The sequence below is a fragment of the Sphaerodactylus townsendi genome, linkage group LG02 (assembly GCF_021028975.2).
Source record: "Sphaerodactylus townsendi isolate TG3544 linkage group LG02, MPM_Stown_v2.3, whole genome shotgun sequence".
Classification (NCBI taxonomy): Eukaryota; Metazoa; Chordata; class Lepidosauria; order Squamata; family Sphaerodactylidae; genus Sphaerodactylus; species Sphaerodactylus townsendi.
The window spans coordinates 26,380,689-26,400,202 of record NC_059426.1 but is presented as its reverse complement, the minus strand read 5'-3'; the positions used below and the strand labels follow the sequence as shown (position 1 = coordinate 26,400,202).

The 19,514-nt window shown below is 45.4% G+C and overlaps 1 long non-coding RNA gene across 1 annotated transcript in view; it reads right to left on the bottom strand.

The window, feature by feature from the left end:
• LOC125427536 overlaps window positions 1-18,053 on the bottom strand; it is a 44,448-nt gene extending 26,395 nt beyond the window's left edge. Inside the window, exon 1 of the long non-coding RNA XR_007243705.1 lies at window positions 17,792-18,053. This is a non-coding gene — a long non-coding RNA (uncharacterized LOC125427536). The remainder of the gene's footprint in view (window positions 1-17,791) is intronic.
• Window positions 18,054-19,514: the final 1,461 nt, after the last annotated feature.

The following is a 19,514-nucleotide window of genomic DNA, read 5'->3' as shown; positions in this document are numbered from 1 at the left end:
CTGTCAGCCTTGTGGCCAAGTGTTCAAAATTTCAGGCTGCAAGGACTGAGGAGGATTTCAGAGATCTCATGAGAGCTGGGACTGGGTGCAGACAATTCCCCCTTCTTTTGGTGTGATGCTATGTTTACAGAAGAATAAGGTAAGTCCATCAGAGCCTGGGTGAGGGAGAAAGTGATCTGTATCATTGTAAGTCTCAAAGCTACAGTGCACCTCAAATGAATTTAAAACAACAGATCAACACAGATAGAACCTGGTAGCTTTGGGGGCAGCAAACTAATAAACCAAGGTAAAACAGGAGCCCACTGGTACCCGAAAGACCAGCAACATTTATTTGTGAAGGGCTTCTATTTTAATTTGCTGCTACACACGAACACGACTGCTCATTTGGAACTAACAAACAAGATTATCCATCCGGAATTTTAAGAGATGGATGGCCTCTATAATTTTTTTTAAAAAAAATAGCAGCATCAAATATTATCCTGCTTTGATTTTCCAACCATAAGTGGGGAAGTCACTGTTCCCTCAAAATCTTTATCTCTGAGAATACTTCTCTTCTTGGGTTCTGTTTGTTACGATTTGTTCTTCCTCTCTGCAGCTGTGTTTTGGCACCATTAATTTTCTTCCAGCTCCTTTTTCCTCCTTTCAAAACCAATCCCATGGCTGATCCCTGCCAACTGGGGATCACACCATGAACGGGGTGATCCACTCCACATTAAGAAAGAGACATCCCCCCCCCTTCATTTTTTTAAAAATAGACCCCTGGTTTTCACATCACATCTTTAGCAGCTGCAATGGGGAAGGTTGTTTTGAGATAAATTAATTGATCATGGATGCCTGTTGTCATCTCCCCCATGGGTTGTTTGGCTTGGGTTAAGGATTGTCAGGGAGTATATGTGTGTGTGGGAGTATATGTGTGTGTGTGGGGGGGGGGGGCGGGTTCCTGCTTCCCCACACCATCATGGAGTATTCAAGTACCCTCAGGTCTTTCACACATACCCCTTTAGGAAAACCAGCAGTGTAGCCCTACATAAGCCTAAGCGCATGTGGAAACCATCTGTTTGAACAGCTGTGTAATTTTTGATCACGCTGCAATTCTATGAATTTTGAGCATCTGTATAACATGGTTTCCATAAAATATAAACGTGCCAACACTTATAAATAGCTTAACAATACATGGCTCCAACATAGCAAGGTAGGTTTTATTTTTGCTGGTTGGGTGCAAATGCTGAAAAACAGCCCCATGCCCACGAAAGGAGAAGATTTAACCTCAAGGCTGACCACAGTGAAATCAAGCAAATATTGCAGACTTGATTTAGGAATGAAAAGAAAAGAGGGAATGAAAAGAAAGGGAGGTAGAGATCCCTGAAAAGAAAAATGCAAACTAAAACGGACGATCTCTGGACCAAAAACATGTTTACACAATTTCTACTACAAGATTTGCAATTCAATTTTAAAAAATGAGATTTCTAACAGGCATTTCAGACATTGCTTCGTTCATAATGATAAACTGGCGTGTTCTTATCCAACAGTTATTCATAATGAATACGTGTTTCAGAAAGGTGTCTCTTTGTGAATGTTTGATGGGAAAAGATTATTTTTTTCCTTAGGTCTTTTTAAAGATAGACAAGAATGAATTGTCCCTGCACAACTGATCTCCACCAAGTCATTTATTTAAAGGTTGTAATGGAGCAATATATAAAAGTTATGACAATTCCAGCATTGTTCAAACTGTGTAGTAATTATAAACTTATTTGCATGCTTGTTTCAACTTGACAGAGATACCAATCATAAAGCAATATGTATAGATATGTCAGTTTTTCCATGGTATAACCAAGCTCCTAACATCCCTACCAGAATTGTAGAGGTGTATTTGAAGGTACATTTGAGGGCTCTCTCTCTCTCCCTTAGCGTAGGAGAACTGTCTATTGCAGTGGTTTCCAACCTGGGGTATGTGTACTCTCAGGGGTACAGCCCAGAGTGTTTGAAGGTACTTGAAAAAAATTATGTAAGGGGTTTGCTATTATGGGGGTAAAGTTTCAGGGAAATGGGTTGCCAAGGAACCGGGGTTGATTCCCTGCTCTGCCACTAGAGCTGTGAAGACTTATCTGGGGGAATTCAGATTAGCCTGTACACTCCCACACATGCCAGCTGGGTGACCTTGGGCTAGTCACAGCTTTTCAGAGCTCTCTCGGCCCCACCCACCTCACAGAGTGTTTGTTGTGAGGGGGAAGGGCAAGGAGATTGTAAGCCCCTTTGAGTCCCCTACAGGAGAGAAAGGGGGGATATAAATCCAAACTCCTGCTCCTGCTCTTCTTCTTCTTCTTCTTCTTCTTCTTCTTCTTCTTCTTCTTCTTCTTCTTCTTCTTCTTCTTCTTCTTCTTCTTCTTCTTCTTCTTCTTCTTCTTCTTCAAGGGGTACATGAGTGAAAAAAGGTTGGGAACCAATTTTATTACATAAAATTCCCAAGATAACAGCATTTTCAGGTGCAATTTATTTTAAACAAGTAAACGGTTGGGATTTTAAAAATTGGCATAATGGCACTCATAAAAATGGGGATTGCTGGTTAGTCAAATGTGCAAGATAACTCAAGGTTATTGCTCCTCCTTGCCTTCTACCCAGCAGAATCTGCAGCAACCAAACTCTACTGCACTGGGAACGCCATGGCAACAACAGCCAAACCTTGCAGGACCCTTCGTCTTCCCAGAGAGCCAGTGTGGTATCATAGTTAAGAGCAGTGGACTCTAATCTGGAGAACCAGGTTTGATTCCCTACTCGGCCACGTGAGCAGCAGACTGTAATCCAGTGAATTGGGTTTGTTTCCCCACTCCTACTCATGAAGCTTGCTGGGTGTCCTTCAGCTAGGCACAGCTCTCTCAGAACTCTCTCAGCCCCTCCTACCTCACAAGGTGTCTGTTGTGGGGAGAGGAAGGAAAAGGAGCTTGTAAGCCCCTTTGAGTCTTCTTCCAGGAGAAAGGCAGGGCAGAAACCCAAATTCTTCTTCCCCAGGGATGATGGAACCACACAGCATAGGACAGTGGTGGTGAACCTTTGGCACTCCAGATGTTATGGACTACAATTCCCATCAGCCTCTGCCAGCATGGCCAATTGGCCATGCTGGCAGGGGCTGATGGGAATTGTGGTCCATAACATCTGGAGTGCCAAAGGTTTGCCACCACGGGCATAGGAGGTAGACTAGCTGGCCAGCTTTCCAAGATCCTTCCAGAAGGGCTGATCCTTGACAGCTCAAGGCAGACTGAGGGGGAAGGAGGCATCTGAGGACGATGTCAGCTAATAGCAGCAGCTGTCAGAAGCCCATCAAAGGCTGAAGGCAGCAAGCCAGTCTGCTGCATGCACATCTGGAAATGAAGGGGTATAGTGGCTGTATGGGGCAGAGGTTGACTTCTGGTTCATGATGGTTAATTAAACATTTTGGGTAATCGAATTCCAGATAAATGCTTCTAACTGGGCAGTCAAGGACATTAATTGTATTTGGGCAGAGGGGAATGCGCCCCCCCCTCCCTCATTCCTTCATATATTTAGCTGTGAGCATGTGGCCTGGTCAAGTCATGCAGTGTGTATGACTCGTTATAGGATGCTGGCATATGGACTTCTCGTGCTGCCTAACAGGTGTTTTCCCCAACAAAGGAAAGGTCATCTTGATCTCTTAGGCTCCTTCCGCACATGCAGAATAATGCACTTTCAATCCACTTTCAATGCACTTTGCAGCTGGATTTTACTGTGGGCAATTTCCCACTGGCGATGAATCCTGGGATAGTCACCTGAAATATCCAGGTTTCCTCCCGATCTTCCCACTGCTGAACCGCGGACCACAGATCAGTCCCGTTTCTGGCGCTCGCCCCACCCCTTATCATGGGATTTTCCTGGACCTGCTTGTATATGCACCTTTTTGATAAAACACTCCAATGGGGGCTAATAGGAGATGGGGGCTACACATTTGAGGGTCCATAACTTTGGTCCCCATGAACCAAACTTCACCAAGCCTGGGTGGTATCATCAAGAGGGTCTCCTAAAGATACCAGGGTGTATGGCCATGTACTAGTAGCATATCCTCTGAAGATGCCAGCCACAGATGCAGGCGAAACGTCAGGAGAAAATGCTACTAGAACACAGCCATACAGTCCCGGAAACCTCACACCACCCCAGTGATTCCAGCCGTGAAAGCCTTTGACAATACATTGATGCAAAATAATGTTTACTGTTGCTTACTTATAACTTTATTCATACCAGAAAAATTTTTCTCCTACATTTTGTAATTGCAACGTCTTTGATCACATCCTCAAAATTAATCTGATGTAACCAATCTGCTTCCATACTTAGCAGAGATAAGACTTCCTGGCTGCCTTGTCGCACGGTTGTTCTGTTGGGATTTTTAATATACTTCAGCTGTAACAGTGCACTGTGGTCCATTGTAAATGTGGCACTGGAGAAAAAACTCCTCGGGCAGTGGTGGAATCCAAAAATTTTAGTAACAGGTTCCCATGGTGGTGGGATTCACACAGTGGCGTCAATGGGGCTGGGCGGGGCACGACGCAGGCGGGGCCGGGCATTCCGGGGGCGGGGCATTAAGAATTTCTCTGTTACTGTAAAAAACTCTTACTGTAAAAAAAAAAGTTCCTAATTTCCAGCTGGTATCGTTCTGTCCATAATTCAAACTCAATGAAGCAAGTCCTATCGTCTACTGCCAACTGAAACAACTACTTCTCCTCCAATTGACTGCCTGTCAAATACTTAATACTTTCAAATACTTAATTTTGTTTCTGGAAATCAAAAGAAGGAGACTTTCCTTAAACAAGGAACTTCACCATATTTCTAAAACATATTTTTAAAACAGCCCAACAGGGAGAATTATCCCGTTTTCTACCTTCGCTAACCAGCCACATAGGAGACAACAGGACTTTATGATTTTTGGACCTAGTGGAATTTCTAACGGAAAAGCAGACCCCATTAGTAACCCCCTCTCGGCACACACAAATAATTAGTAACCCACTCTCGGGAACTGGTGAGAACCTGCTGGATCCCACCTCTGTCCTCGGGGCCCTCTTTACTTGAGGCCCTAAGCACGTGCTTGTTTTGCTTAATGATTAATCCAGAGCTACCTGGAGGCTGTGGTTGGATGGATGAAACAGAGACGCTTGAAACTAAAATAAATCCATCAAAGACGGAGCTACAAGAAGATATAGGAATGGAGTGCCAGTTCCCAGAGCTTGACAGTGTGCAACTGACACGTAGGCCATCTGTTAAGGGCGTAGGTGTGATCCTGGATGCCTCCCTCTCCATGGAAGTCCAGGTCACAACTGGCATTTTTCCATTTATGCCAGGCTAGGCAACTGGTGTCCAGCAGCCTGTTCCATCCTGACCTAGCCAAAGTGATCCATGCAGCTGTAACACTAGACTACTGTAATTTAGACTAGACTACTGTAATTCACTCTTTGTAGGGTTACCCTGGATACTGCTCCAGAAACTTCAGTTGCTCCAGAATGCTGCTGCACAGGTCCTGATGGGGCACCATGGAAAGCTCACATTTAGAAGAGGGGTTTTTTTTGATTTATATCCCCCCTTTCTCTCCTGTAGGAGACTCAAAGGGGCTCACAATCTCCTTGCCCTTCCCCCCCTCACAACAAACACCCTGTGAGGTAGGTGGGGCTGAGAGAGCTCTGAGAAGCTGTGACTAGCCCAAGGTCACCCAGCTGGCGTGTGTGGGAGTGTACAGGCTAATCTGAATTCCCCAGAGAAGCCTCCACAATTCAGGCGGCAGAGCGGAGAATCAAACCCGGTTCCTCCAGATTAGATACACGAGCTCTTAACCTCCTATGCCACTGCTGCTCTGGCTGCAGGGGGAATACCGGATCAGGTTCAAGTTTTTGATATTCAAGGTTTTGATATTCACCTTCAAAGCCCTTAATGGTCTGGAAGCATCATATCTACATGACTGCCTCTCCCAATACATCCCTGAAAAGAACTCTATGCTCTGCAAATAAAAATGGTGGTCTCTGGCCCAAAGAGCGTCTGTTTGTCCCCAACCAGAGCCAGAGTATTTTTGGTTCTGGCCCCAGCTCAGTGGAACACCCTCAGTCAGGAGCGTACCACCCAGGGGGACATATGGGGTCAGATGTCCCTGGGCTGTGGCCATTTAGTCACATGGGGCAGCGGAAAATCACCCGCACACCCCTCCCCCTTTCCCCCAGGTCCATACACTGACTTCAAGATCTGGTGTAAAAAAACACTGTTTGGTCGTGGTGAGGGCGACCCATTGGGGGGAGGGGGGGAAACTCAGATTTTGCACCAGGCTGCATTTTCCCTAGGTACGCCTCTGTCCTCAGGGCCTTGTGGGATCTGTCGCATTTCCATGGGGCCTGCAAAACAAAGTTGTTCCGCCAGGACTATAGCCGAGGACGGCAATGGTAGCTGTCCATCTTAACTGGCCTCCATTCTCCTTTTCCCTTTATTTCCCTCTTTCTTCTGTTGTTCTATTATTAAGATATTATTAACCCCATCCTCTGCTGGACTTATATTCTGGGGTGCCAAGAATTTCCATCCCTAGTTCTGAGATGGATTTACTTCGAAAGCTCTGACGTGATTCTACCGTTTGGGGAAGTATGAAAGGAAAATGGGAGCTGGGTGAATATTCCATTCCTTCAAAATTCTGGGCAGCAGAATTTGTGCATATCTGGCGGATTCCGCATGGATGAAAAACAGTGTCCCTGGAATGGTAAAAACACAGTTCCAGGGGCGCTGTTTGAACAGCTACCGCCTCTGAATCGAGGCAACGCCGTGGTTTTCCCAGGGAAATGCTGTTTCCTTGCCTTGCTTAATAAGCATTTGGGAAACAGCATTTCCCTGCCGGCACCGTGCAAACGGCAACGGCTTGGAGGTACAGCTTTTCAGAGCCTCCGTTTTTCACCACACTCACCTCTCCTTGCCAAGCTCCAGGGGGGACAGGGAGGCATGCCCATGGTGCCCTTCGACCTCCGGGGGTCAGAGGGCAGCATGGGTGTGCCTCCCTGTCCCCGCAGAGCTTGGCAAGGAGAGAAGGTGAGTGTGGGGAAGGGAAATGGAGGTGCCTCCATGCCCTGGCCCTGGACTTATGCCACCCTTTTGGGTAGCATTTAGCTAAGCTGACCAGACATCCCGCTTTTGGCAGGACAGTCCCGCCTTCAAGCAATTTGTCCCACATCCCGCTGGTTATTTAAATTGTCCTGATTTTTGGGAGGCTGCAGCACGGCCTTCTGGGGCTTGCCGTTTCCCGCCTACCCCCCGTCCCGGTTCACAAAGGTGATCATCTGGTCACCTTACATTTAGCACACTGGCCCCAATGGAGGGCTTTCCAGAGGCGGGGAGGGTTTTTGCTGTTGTTTCCTGCCCCGTGCCTCTGAAAAGTCCTACGGAGGCAGCCTCCACTGTCTAGATTGGACTGTCTAGCTGGTTCAGTTATACATTTTCTTCAGTCAGGCACAGGGTGAGACAATTGAATAATACCTCCCAGGAGGCAAAGATGACCTGTGAGATGAACGGAATAAGTGAATATCAGATGAATTAGGCAACATTCCTGGCTCTGGATATAGGGGAGATGAGAGATACCCCAGTGTGACACTCACTCACACTCCAGTGCAAAGGAAGGGGGTAGACCTGAGGCGGTGAAGTATAAATAATGTAAGCAAACAAACAAATAAATACTCAGTTTCATTTGTACCTCCACATTTCTCCTCAGTGGTGTCCCAAAACAGCTTGACATGGTTCTCCTCTCTTTCATTTTATCCTCACAACACCCATGCGAAGTAATTTGGCCATGTGTATGAGACTGGCTCAGGGTCACGCAACATAGCAGAGTGGGGATTTTAACCTGGGTCTTTCAGGCCTAGTCTGGTCACATCTGGGTCTTACATTTCACACACATGCACCAAACACTGGACAGAGACAATTTCAGATAACACAAAGTCACTTGCACACTTAAAAAGGGTAGTTTGAGTAATAAAACCAGGAAGATGCATATTAGTCATAAACGTTGTTAGGGGTCACTTGGTCACGAATTTAGGATTGCAGAACAAGTGCCTTTTTTGCTACGAAATATTCCCCCCGATTCATAAGATGTTGCCTATGGAAATGAGTTGCAATTGCAATATGCAAAATGCTAACCCTGGAAATCAGACTGCATACTTTAAGGCTCATGCAAAGCACTGTCTTGAAAAGCTATGAAATTTTGATGAATGGCTTTTCATTATGAAAGCCTCATTCTTCTTTATAGTTACACCCAGGTGAATGTATGGCCCCAGGCCTTAATTTCAGATCTTTAGCCTAGACATACTGTACTCACAAGGGTTGGATATCTACAGGCAGTGACTTGCACAAGAAAAGATTACGCAGCTGCATATAGCATTTCAAGCCACAGTCTTCTCCAGGAACTCAGGTGCAGTTGCCATAATGGCATAGCAATGCAAATGCCTGACTTTAAAGAGCATTTGAAAGACACAGATGATGTATTTCGACTTCAAAGCTAGGAAGTAAGGAATTTGTTTCTAAAGAAGATATTATGGGAATTTTTAAAAATGCATACCATACAGGGCTAAAGTATTCACTTTGTAACACTTTGCCTATTTTCAGTCATTGTCACAACAGCCCTATGAGGTAGACCAGTGTTATGATCCCATATTGCAGATGTGAGTAAAACATAAGGGGAGGTGAGACTGGAGCAGAGAAGAGGTCAGCTGAGACTTCTTTACTGCAAATCAACAACACTCCACACCTACTACTGTGACTCTGATTTAAAAACAAGCATCAGCCCTAATTCACCTGGCAGAGAAAGGGCCTTTCCCCACTTACCTTAAGCCCCGCGCTACTTGAGGAGAGTAGCACGGGATCCCCCGGCACTCCCCACGAGAGGGGCAGCGATAGCGCAGCCGCCCCGACGCTGCTGCTGTCGCGCCCCCTCAGTGTGAGGCATCCCTGGCGCTCTTTCAAAGGGCGCCTTTTTATGACCCCGCGCAGAGCGTGGGGTCGTGGGGACGTGCCAGGGATGCCGCGCGCTGGGAATTGCGGGCAGCAACCCTCGGAAAAAGGTAAGTGGGGAAAGGGCCGAAGAAATGGGGAAAGGCCTGCTAGTTGACTATTAGCAGCTGAATAATATCTAATATTTAAGGAGCAGCAGTGGCATAGTGTTAAGAGCAGGTGTACTCTAGTATGGAGAAACCGAATTTGATTCCCTGTTCTGCTGCTTGAGCTATGGAGGTTTTTCTGAGGAATTCAGATTAGCCTGTGCACTCCAACACATGCCAACTGGGTGACCTTGGGCTAGTCACAGTTCTTCTGAGCTCTCTCAGCCCCACCTACCTCACAGGGTGTTTGTTGTGAGGGGGGGAAGGGAAAGGAGATTGTAAGCTCCTTTGAGTCTCCTTGCAGGAAAGGGGGGATATAAATCCAACTCTTCTTCTTCTAAGCTGATTTTGTTCTCCTTCGGTTTCACACATCTTTAAGGCCTGGGAATGCCCAAAGGCATGAGTTAAAGGACTTTTCGCCTCAGTCACAGCCTGTAGCTGGCAAGAAGACCGGTCAAGAGAAACAGGAAAGCCTTCTCCATGCTCAGAAGTCTCCCCTCTCCAATGTTATTGATCTTGGGGTGGGGGCATCACAGGCTGGAGAGAAAAGGGGGCTGCTAATAAATAAAAGATCAGCAGTTTGTCTGTAACCTGCTTGCCAGAGGACACTTGGTCACTCTGTAACTTGGGCAGGGTCATCAGCTCTGGGATGGAAAATACCTAGGCCCCTTCCGCACACGCAAAATAATGCATTTTCAAACGACTTTCACAACTGTTTGCAAGTGGATTTTGCCATTCCGCACAGCTTCAAAGAGCACTGAAAGCAGTTTGAAACTGCATTATTCTGCATGTGCGGAATGAGCCCTAGAGATTTTGGAGATGGTGCCGGGGGAGGGTTTGGGGAGAGAGCTCAGCAGACTAGAATGTCATACAGTCCACCTGCCAAGGCAGCCATTTTCTTCAGTCGTTTTTGAACATCTGGAGATCAACTGTAATAGCAGGAGATCACCAGGAATTTGGCAACTCTGGAATTTGGCAACTCTGGCCTTAGGTGAGGCTCGAACCAGGAATGTCCTACTTATAGCCTCTCCACTGTTTCTGTGGGCGAAAGGCAAGCTAGTCATCTTTGTTCCCTTTTAACAAAGTGTATCTGGAACAGATCATAACCGGAGTCTGGAGTCATTCAGGAAGGTCACTCCTTTTACACTGTGTATTCATTCCCCTTCCTGACGGGAGGATATCACTCACTAGGAAGATATCACTCAACCATCGAAATCTAAAGCTACGTCAAGCCCAAAATTAGCAAACTTTACGCCTGATAAAATTCATCCCACCCACCCCCAAACAGATGCTCGTATCAGCTGCGGATCATTTGCTCTAGGGAGTTTCAGTACTCTAAGCTCTTGTTTGGCATCTTAATACTGAACAGATCTAAACACTGGACAAGAGGAGAAAGCTCCATTGTTTGCAGCAAAATAAGTAACTAAAATAAAATCATTTTTCAAAACAAAACTTGCTTCCAAGAAACTGCAGTGTGAAAATCGATCAAGGGGGGGGGGGGAAATGGTGCATTATGAAATAAATTCTCATGAATCAGCCTAAAAGACTTCAATTTGTGACATTTAATATTGAACGCCAATGACGCCATCATTTAAGGGGAGAAAAGGATGAGATCCAATGGGAAAAGTTTCACATTAAAAGCAACTGGTTAGTGACACCCCTTCACTTATTTGCGCAGTTCCTGATTATGTCCGCATGGTTTGCACAAGGGATTTCCTGGTGGATTATTAATTTAATTGATTGAGAACTGGACTGTATCCTAAACATATTTATTTACTTATGTATTTATTTCATTTATACCACACTTTTGTCCCCAGTAGGAACCCAAAGGGGCTTACCACGTTCTTCCCACCCTCCATTTTATCCTTGGCCCCTTCCGCACATGCAGAATAATGCACTTTCAATCCACATTCAGTGCACTTTGCAGCTGAATTTTACTGTGCGGAATGGCCAAATCCACTTGCAAACAATTGTGAAAGTGGATTGAAAGCACATTATTCTGCATGTGCGGAAGGGGCCCTTGAGAATTATGTGAAGTAGGTTAAGCCAAGAGTGTGTGACTGACCCAAGGTCACTCCGCAAGCTTCTGCAGCACAGTGGTAATTCGAACCTGGATCTCACAGCTCCTGGTCTGATGGTTGCAGCTTTATTTACTTAGAAGCAAATACCATTTGTGTTCAGTGGGGCTCACTGCAAAATGAGCAAATCTCAGAGAGGAGAATAAGTATATATTTTACGACTGCTTCTCCCCATTACCTGTTAGATCTGTCAACAAGACAAGGTGCCACTCCTACGCGCTACTAACTGGTCCATGGAAGCCTCGAAGATCCACCCAGAAGAATTTAAGCACATGCTTAACCAGACCCATTAAAGTCAATGGAACTTGAATGTACTGAATTTTAGCTACACGGTGCCCTTTATTTTGATATATCTGGTCCATTTTTCTTCAGTGCTTCCCCTGTGAAGTTCAGGGAGGCATATACGGTTCTCCATTTTATATTCACTATTATCCTTTAAGGTAGGCGTTGCTGAGACAGTGTGACTGGCCCACGGTCACCAAGCGAGTATCATTGAACCGAGGAGCTTGAAACTTGGGTCTCCCAGAAGCTGGTCCAAAACTCTCTCCCTCGGGTCGCCAGTGTGGTGCTCATGGTGGTGCTGACACCTTTTCTGGCACCTGGCAAGTGTTTTTAGGGAATGGGCAGGGCCAGGTAGGGCTTTTACCCACCAAGGCTACTGAAGATTTGGTTGGCTGTGCTGATTTTTGTAAAGTGTTGCTTTGGCAGCCACTGCTACCCAGCATGAGGATCTTCACTGTGTTGTTGAAGGTAAGCTACACAGCAATCATTTTGTAGCTGGTTCGACCTCCGGCAGCCATTTTGTTGCTGTGCCCACGCTATGCTGTGTCAGAATTCCAAATATGCCCATAGGTACATTTGAGGGCCCTGTTCTTTCCCACATACCATACTGGTAACATAAAGGAGGGAAAGGTTCAGTGGTGGGATCCAAAAATTTTGACAACAGGTTCCGATGGTGGTGGGATTCAAACAGTGGCGCCGCCGCACACACGCACCTCCAGTCCCTATTGGGCAGGGAGGTTGCTTTATTAACCCCTTCTCGGCACTCAGAAAAAAATTAGTAACCACTTCTAGAGAAGTGGTGAGAACTGGTTGGATCCCACCTCTGGAAAGGTTGCATCCTCACGGAAATTTCTGTTCCTTGTTTTAAAAAAAATCTGACCTTCAGTTATTCTGAAAACATGTCTCTATAACATTCTCACATTTGGGCTCTGTTCGATGCCATGGAAGTTGTCTGATCAACACTAGTAGGGACTAATCTGCCGGTGTAAAGCTATCTTCTCAAAATTATGAACGGTATTCTTTACATAGCAAGATTTATAGCTTGCCTACCGCTAAATGGCTGCTGTGCTTGCTTGCTTGGAGGAAAAATACTCTGAACTTAGGGAGAAGAAAATGTGGAGATCAAAAGGCACAACACTACAAAGAACAGATTCGCTCTTATAACCCAATACAAAATTTTGGTTGGGGGAGGGGGCTGCCAATAAGTACAAGGATAGCAAGAGGATATAAGAAACCCCATATCCCCCCTTCTAACTGTGGACTTGAGGTTACATTAAAAATTTACATCTCAACCAGTACAGAGTCAGGAATTCCAAAACAGATACGGAGGACTCTTACCTAAACTTTCTACCAGGATGGCAGAGCAGTGGTTAGAATGCTGAATGAGGAGGCGGGGTTCATGCCCCCGCTTGCCACAAAGTTCCCCGGGTGATCGTGAGCCAGTCCTTAACCTACCCTACTTCACAAAGTTGTTGTGAGGATAAAATGAAGGATGGGATTGATTTCTCACACACATTCTTTTTGACCTGTGCTTAGGACTACAGTCTGAACTAATGAACCAGCCAGTGGTAAGAAGATGATGATGATGGATGATGATAATTTTAGATTTACACCCCCCCCCCTTCTCTCCTGTAAGGAGACTCAAAAGGGCTTACAAACTCCTTTCCCCTTCCTTTCCTCACAGCAGACACCTTGTGAGGTACGTGGGGCCAAGAGAACTGTGACTAGCCCAAGGTCACCAAACTGGAATGCAGGAGCGAGGAAACAAATCTGGTACACCAGATAAGACTCCACTGCTCAAGCGGCAGAGCAGGGAATCAAACCCGGTTCTCCAGATTAGAGTCCACCTGCTCTTAATGACTACAACACGCTGACTCTCATTGCCTTGCTGGACCAGAATAAGGTCCAGTTAGACCAATAACGCCTCCAACTGTGGCAATCCAAATGTTTCATAAAGTACCCAATAATAGAATCCCTTTGTTACCAGCGTTCCATGATAAGAATTCTTACACATGGAATTTCCATCTGGCCATCATAGCAAACAGAGGTTGATAAACCCATCCTCGAGGAGTCGGTTTCTTAACTGAGTGGTCAGTTTTTTAACTGAGTTGAAAGGTCTTCTAAGCTCAAACGTTTGCATGGATTAAAACCAGTTTTTTTTAAAAAAGGAAGACGCATTCTGGTACTTTTGTATAATTCTTGGCCATTCTAAATTCGGGGGTGGGGGGGGAGGGGGGATCCTAAAACACAGGAGCATTCCTCAGCTTCTTTTTGGTTTTGTTGGTTAAAATGGAATTTTTTTATTTTGGTAATTTGTTTGCCCAGTTTCCAGACCTGTTAAACTGGAGTTCTTTGTTTAAATTGGTCTAGCACTAATCAAAATCTATGCAGCCAAGGCAGCAATCCTAAGAACCCCCTACCTTCTAAGTTAGCTCCATCAAATAAAATAGGACTTACTTGGCTTTGTATATCTCCAAGTACTCCAGTGTAAACAGTTTATCAAACATCACCTGTATATTCTGCAGTAGCAAATGTGGCAAGCAAGCATTCACTTCCTGGTTAACGAAACAAATGCCCTACACATGCCGTTCATTCTATAACTTTATTATTACTCAGTAGTTTTTTCCCCTACCAATTATCTGGAACTGAAGTTTATTTTAAACAGAACAAAAAACTACGTTGATCCAAGCTGTTTCAGTTTTTAAAAGTGTATAATCGGACACTACAAAACAATCCCATTACTGCGGAAACGTGCTGCGTGATTTTGTTAAGAGGCTCTATTACATTTTTAAAGGGTGGAGTCTATAGTCTAATGGGAGCATGAAAAAATGACTATACATTATTATTATTATTATTATTTATTATTATTATTTATTAGACTTTTATACCGCTCACCCCCAAAGGGCTCTGTTGGGGGGTGGGATATTAGTGTGGGTGGTGGGTGGGATACAAGCCCGCTCGCCCAGTTCTATTCTAAAACTTAGAGCTATTTCAGGCAGTAATATTTTCTTCCCTCCACATTTTGCTTTCCTTTCTGAATTCTGGGTTTAGATAGATTCATACAATCAGCCGTCAACTTGGCCTTTGATGTTGCTGTAAAACACTTGGTATATTTTCTAATGATACAAAACAGAATTGACAACCCTACCAAAGAAAAAGATTCTCAGGTACCTCTGTAAAAAAATGCCACTATCTCTGAGCTGTACATCCTGTGTCAAGACCAACCAGTCATTCAATGGCTTGTTTAGCACAGTGGAATTTGTTCCCGGGAATTTAGTCTGGACCATGGTCGCCATTGACTTTGCTGTTGCAATCCAAGAGACTAGGTCTTCTTCTTTTTTTAAAAAAAAAAAAAAGGATCACAGGGCTATAGAAAATCCACTACAATGGGTCACCCCAACATACTTGCATAAAACAGAAACTCTGAAGATATCGGTACTGTTTTCCCACTCAAAATAAAGAACATCATGCTTAAGATCTGGCTCTGAAATAAGTACAATTGTCTTACAACTGATGTTAAACAATTGACTTTGGGGCCGTAAACTGCAAATCAGTTAACTGGGGAAGAAATAATTGACAGAGTTTTTTTTAAAAAAAGCTAAAATAGCCTATGGGACAGTGGCATTTTTCTTGACTATAAAGTTAATGCAGACGTTCAGTTGCTTTTGGCTTGGGTTGTCAGTCTGTTTCTAAAATCAGTTTTAACAATGTATTTGATTTTAAAATTCTCTGCATTTATTTGAAGATTTTTCCCCCAGGTTCTGTAACTTTTCATGCCATCATTGTTTTCAAAGATTGGCGCACAAATCCAGCCTATGTTATACATTAATCCCAAAGATTTCAGTAAGGGCTCTTTCAAAATACTGTGCTTAAGGTCGGAGCAGGAGAACACACGATTCTACTGTTCCAATCTCATTGTTGTTATGAGCAGCTAATGGCGGTTATATTTTGCACTGTGTTAATAAAGAAGGTTGTTTTCATAAAAAGAACCACAGTTTGGGAATACACTTTTATACACAGCCATTTATTCAGTTATTATTCAATATGATTTTTTAAAAAAACTGGCACTCTCAAAACCTACGTATCACAGAATCAAACTTAATTGGGTTTCCTTTCAAATGTAGGTTTTTAAGATCCAGATACAAGACAACAGCGAGCAGATTTCTGCAGAGATCAGGAGAGTAATCCTAAACAGGTCTACTCCATGGGGCTTACTCCCAGGAAAATGTTTTCGGGACTGCCTTCAGAATACTTCACCCACAAAACTCCAAAGAAAGCTTAATTCCTTTTATGGTTCTATGACGCTACTGCTGAATGGAAGGTTTTTAAAATTGTTTAACTGCAAGAAAGTGAGCAACATTGAGAAAGTGTTTTTTTTTTAAATGTAGCTTTGACTGAGGTGATATCAATCCTATGCATCTCAGCTCAGAAATGGTCTCACTGCCACGTAAATAAGTCTACATAGTACTGAATGAGGGCTTCCAATAAGAATTATCTTATTATTCCAATAAGAATTCCAATAAGAATTCCAATTATTCCAATAAGAATTCCAATAAGAATTATCTTATCTTCAGTCCACCAAGAATTTTTTTTGGCACCTTGGCTTGAGAGCACGCCCCAAACAATTTCTGAAACAAAACGCATAGGATCGCTCTGCATCGCATCATTCAACCGACCCTGTCGCGCTGCCTTTCCATAATTTTTGCAGCTGGTTGGACATAATGCCAGAGTTGCCCATCCTACCAGCCTCCATTATGTCATGGCCTCTCTCCCCCAATTGCTTTCAATATATAGTCATTCCCTTCAGCTGGGGTGCACCTACAGTTGGAGGGGGTGGGGGTGGAAAAATGTTTGCCTAGGTGGACTGAGAAAAGGAATATGTTTGTCTAGTTGGGTGTCTGTTGAGGGGAGAGGAAGGGAAAGGAGCTTGCAAGCCACCTTGAGTCTCCTTACAGGAGAGAAAGGTGGAGTATAAATCCAAACTCATTATTATTATTATTATTATTATTATTATTATTATTATTATTATTATTATTATTATTATAGTTCACTTTCAGAATACCTTTGAAAAAATCTGAATTACTACATGAGCACAACACTTTTTTAAAAAATGAACACTGGGTGCCTTCAAGTCAACAAGAAGTTCTGCCTCTGTGCATTTGCAAAGCGCATTTGGAAAGGCCTAGGGAGAAGGCGTCCTGCAGCCCTGCACCCCATCTTGGCCTTGAACATCAGCCAGGCGCCTTGCTCCTCTCCAACCCCCCCTCCGAACAGATGTTCTCTCCAGTGCCCAGATGTGCCCACCTGCCACAAGCAGGCTCTCTTCTTTCCCCCTCCCCGCCGCCTTTCCTTTTGGCAACGCGTCAGGCCCAACTGGTGCGGGCGATCCTCGCAGGGGCGCGCCGGCTTCCTTTCTGGCCCAGCGGCCGGGCAGGGGAGGGGAGCCAAGGATGTGGCCCCCGCGGCCCTCCGAGTTCCTGCTCGCCTGAGGCCGCCGCACACAATCGGAGGATAGGCGGGCAGGAAATGCAGCTGCTCCCCGGGCTTCCCGCCATTGACACCTCCGGGCCCGGCGGCGCGGGGCTGGCAGAGGTGCGCCGCGGCTGCCGGCGGATATCCTAAGGCTGCGGCGCTTCCCAGCCCTCGGCCAGGAGGAGTGGGGCAGAGGGCCTTTGCTCCGGTGCAAATCCAAGCCGAGGCCTCGTTGGATGCGCGCCGAGTTGCGCTTTCTTTGCCCGGGGATCAGCGCGCGGGCAGCTGCGCGCAAAAATTGCGCGGCTCGGTTCTGCAAGGAGCAGCCGGGGTGGTGGAGGGAGGGAGGGAGGGAGGGAAGCTGGAGTTCGGGGAAGGGCCAGATCCGTCCGGTCTTCTCTGCTGAGGCTGCAATCCTAAGGACTAGGGGGAATTAAACAGGACCTCCTTCCGAGCTGACCTGCTTAAGGATGCCCCCCCCCCCTCAGCCCATTAAGCCTCCCGTCTCGTTAAATTCAGTGGGGCTTGGTTCCTAGTTAGCACGCGCAGCCTGCAGTCTCACCGGTGCAGCTCACGGAAGTAAGCCCCACTGAGTTCTACTACTCAGTCAAAGGGGGTGGGGGGTCACAACTTGGCAACTCCAGCGTGCATCGGAGCCCGCGTTGCAGACTGATCCTGCCACTCGAAAAAACGACCCCGGGAAGTTACACGGGGGCTTACTCTCGAGCAAGCGGGCGGGCGGGCTTAAACCGGCCCTCAACCAACGCGTCCCGATCCCCTTGGCCCCCTGCGCTTCCCCCCCCCCACCCAACCGGATCATAAAGCAAATCCAAAGCATCCCGAACTTACTTGGATCGGCGTGTTCTGGCCTCTCTCAGTGAGTTTTGGGAAAGCCAAGGGAAGTTTCTCGCCCCTCGAAGGACCAGGGCGGGGTAGGGTGGGGAGGTGTCTCCTTCGCTCCCGTCTTTGGGCACCAGGAGTTCAAGTTGTGGCTATGGGGTAGGTGGTGGGGGGAAGGGGGGGGGGAATTGCAGGAAATCAGTCCAGCGGGGATAGGTCTCCATGCACGCCTTTTCCCAGGAGGAAGAAGCTGTACATACTATCGCATTGTTTTCTCTACCACATTTTTCCCGTTTGTAAGAAATTGCAAAAAAAAAAAAAAGTAAATACAATTTCTTTAAGGTGGAGGGGTGGGGAGTTCACCCTTTTTGATATATGGCCCGGTTTCTGGATAGGAGTTATTTCTTGCCTCTTCGCGGATATTCTTAGTCGCGCAGCGCACCCTAGTGGACACCTGAGAAAACCTCCCAATTCTTCCTTTCGCCCATCAGTCCTTCTTGCCTGCAATATATCATTTCTCTCCCAAGAACTATCGACAGCCCGGAGAACATAAACGACCTTAGAACTCTGGTCCTTAACCTGCATATTTAGTTAGATTTGCCTTTCCCAATTAAAATAAAAAGGAAGAATCTCCGCCAGTTCAATCTCAGCAACCCTTCTGAGTTGCAATCCTATTATTTCCCCCCTCCCTTAGTGTCTTCCAAGCTGCTTCCCTTTCTCTCTGTATTACATGCTAATTTAATTTTACTATGGACGATATTTTCAGCATTTGCTGAGGACAGTAAATTTTGTAGTTTATGTTATTTCACTTTTTATGACTTTTTAACACTTAATAAAATTTTATTGGAGCACTTTTGTGTTTACAAGGCCACAAAACTCTTGGCAGGTTGTCAGAAGGGCCCTTTTTTTATTATGATCCTACTGATATACTGCGAGTAATGAAATAATCATGTCCAGAAATGTATCAAAGGCCAGAGGGATTATCCAGTTTAATAGGCGTACAGATGCGCTGCGAAGGATACGGACGTGTGACGTGTCGAAAGGCCGGCGCAGGAGAACAGGCAAAGGAAGGAGGCCGGATTGGTTGATTTCTTTCCGCTGTAAGCGGAAGAGGGTCTTAATATTGCTGGAAGGTTGGTCTGATGACGCTGGGAGGTTGCAGTGAAAAGGATTTGGCTTACATGCACAATGATTTTTTTTTTAAAGAAACAGCATTTTATATTTTTCCCTCCACCTTTTCACTGCTCAGTGCATCGGTTCACGACTGGAAATGGCGGGTGTGTGTATAGGGGGGGCATTGACCATTGTAAAGAAAATGAAGGCGAGATCAAGTGTGATTCACGCAGTGGTCCAATTCTGTTTGTTTGCCAGAGTTTTTTTTAACAACTAAAGCAGTAGTCGGTTTGGAGGTGTGAGTCACATTTTTTCACAATGAGCGGCTTCCCTTCTCCTTCCCCCCCCCCCATCCCCACCCCTGTTGGCTTGCTGTTCAGAGGCCTAGCCTGCTGCAGCTGCTATTAAGGTCATTTCCTTTTATTTTAAATAATTGTTCATTTAACATATGTTGTTAAACTCATTCTTGCGTCAAGGGAAAGCAATAATATCCCCTGACCCTGAAAGTCGGGGGAGGGGGGTGCTTTGGTTTATAATGAAATTTACCTTCTTCAATTTCATAACTTTTTTTTCTGAGATGTTTCTTTTTAAAAAGTGATACAAGACACGAGTCTTGTTT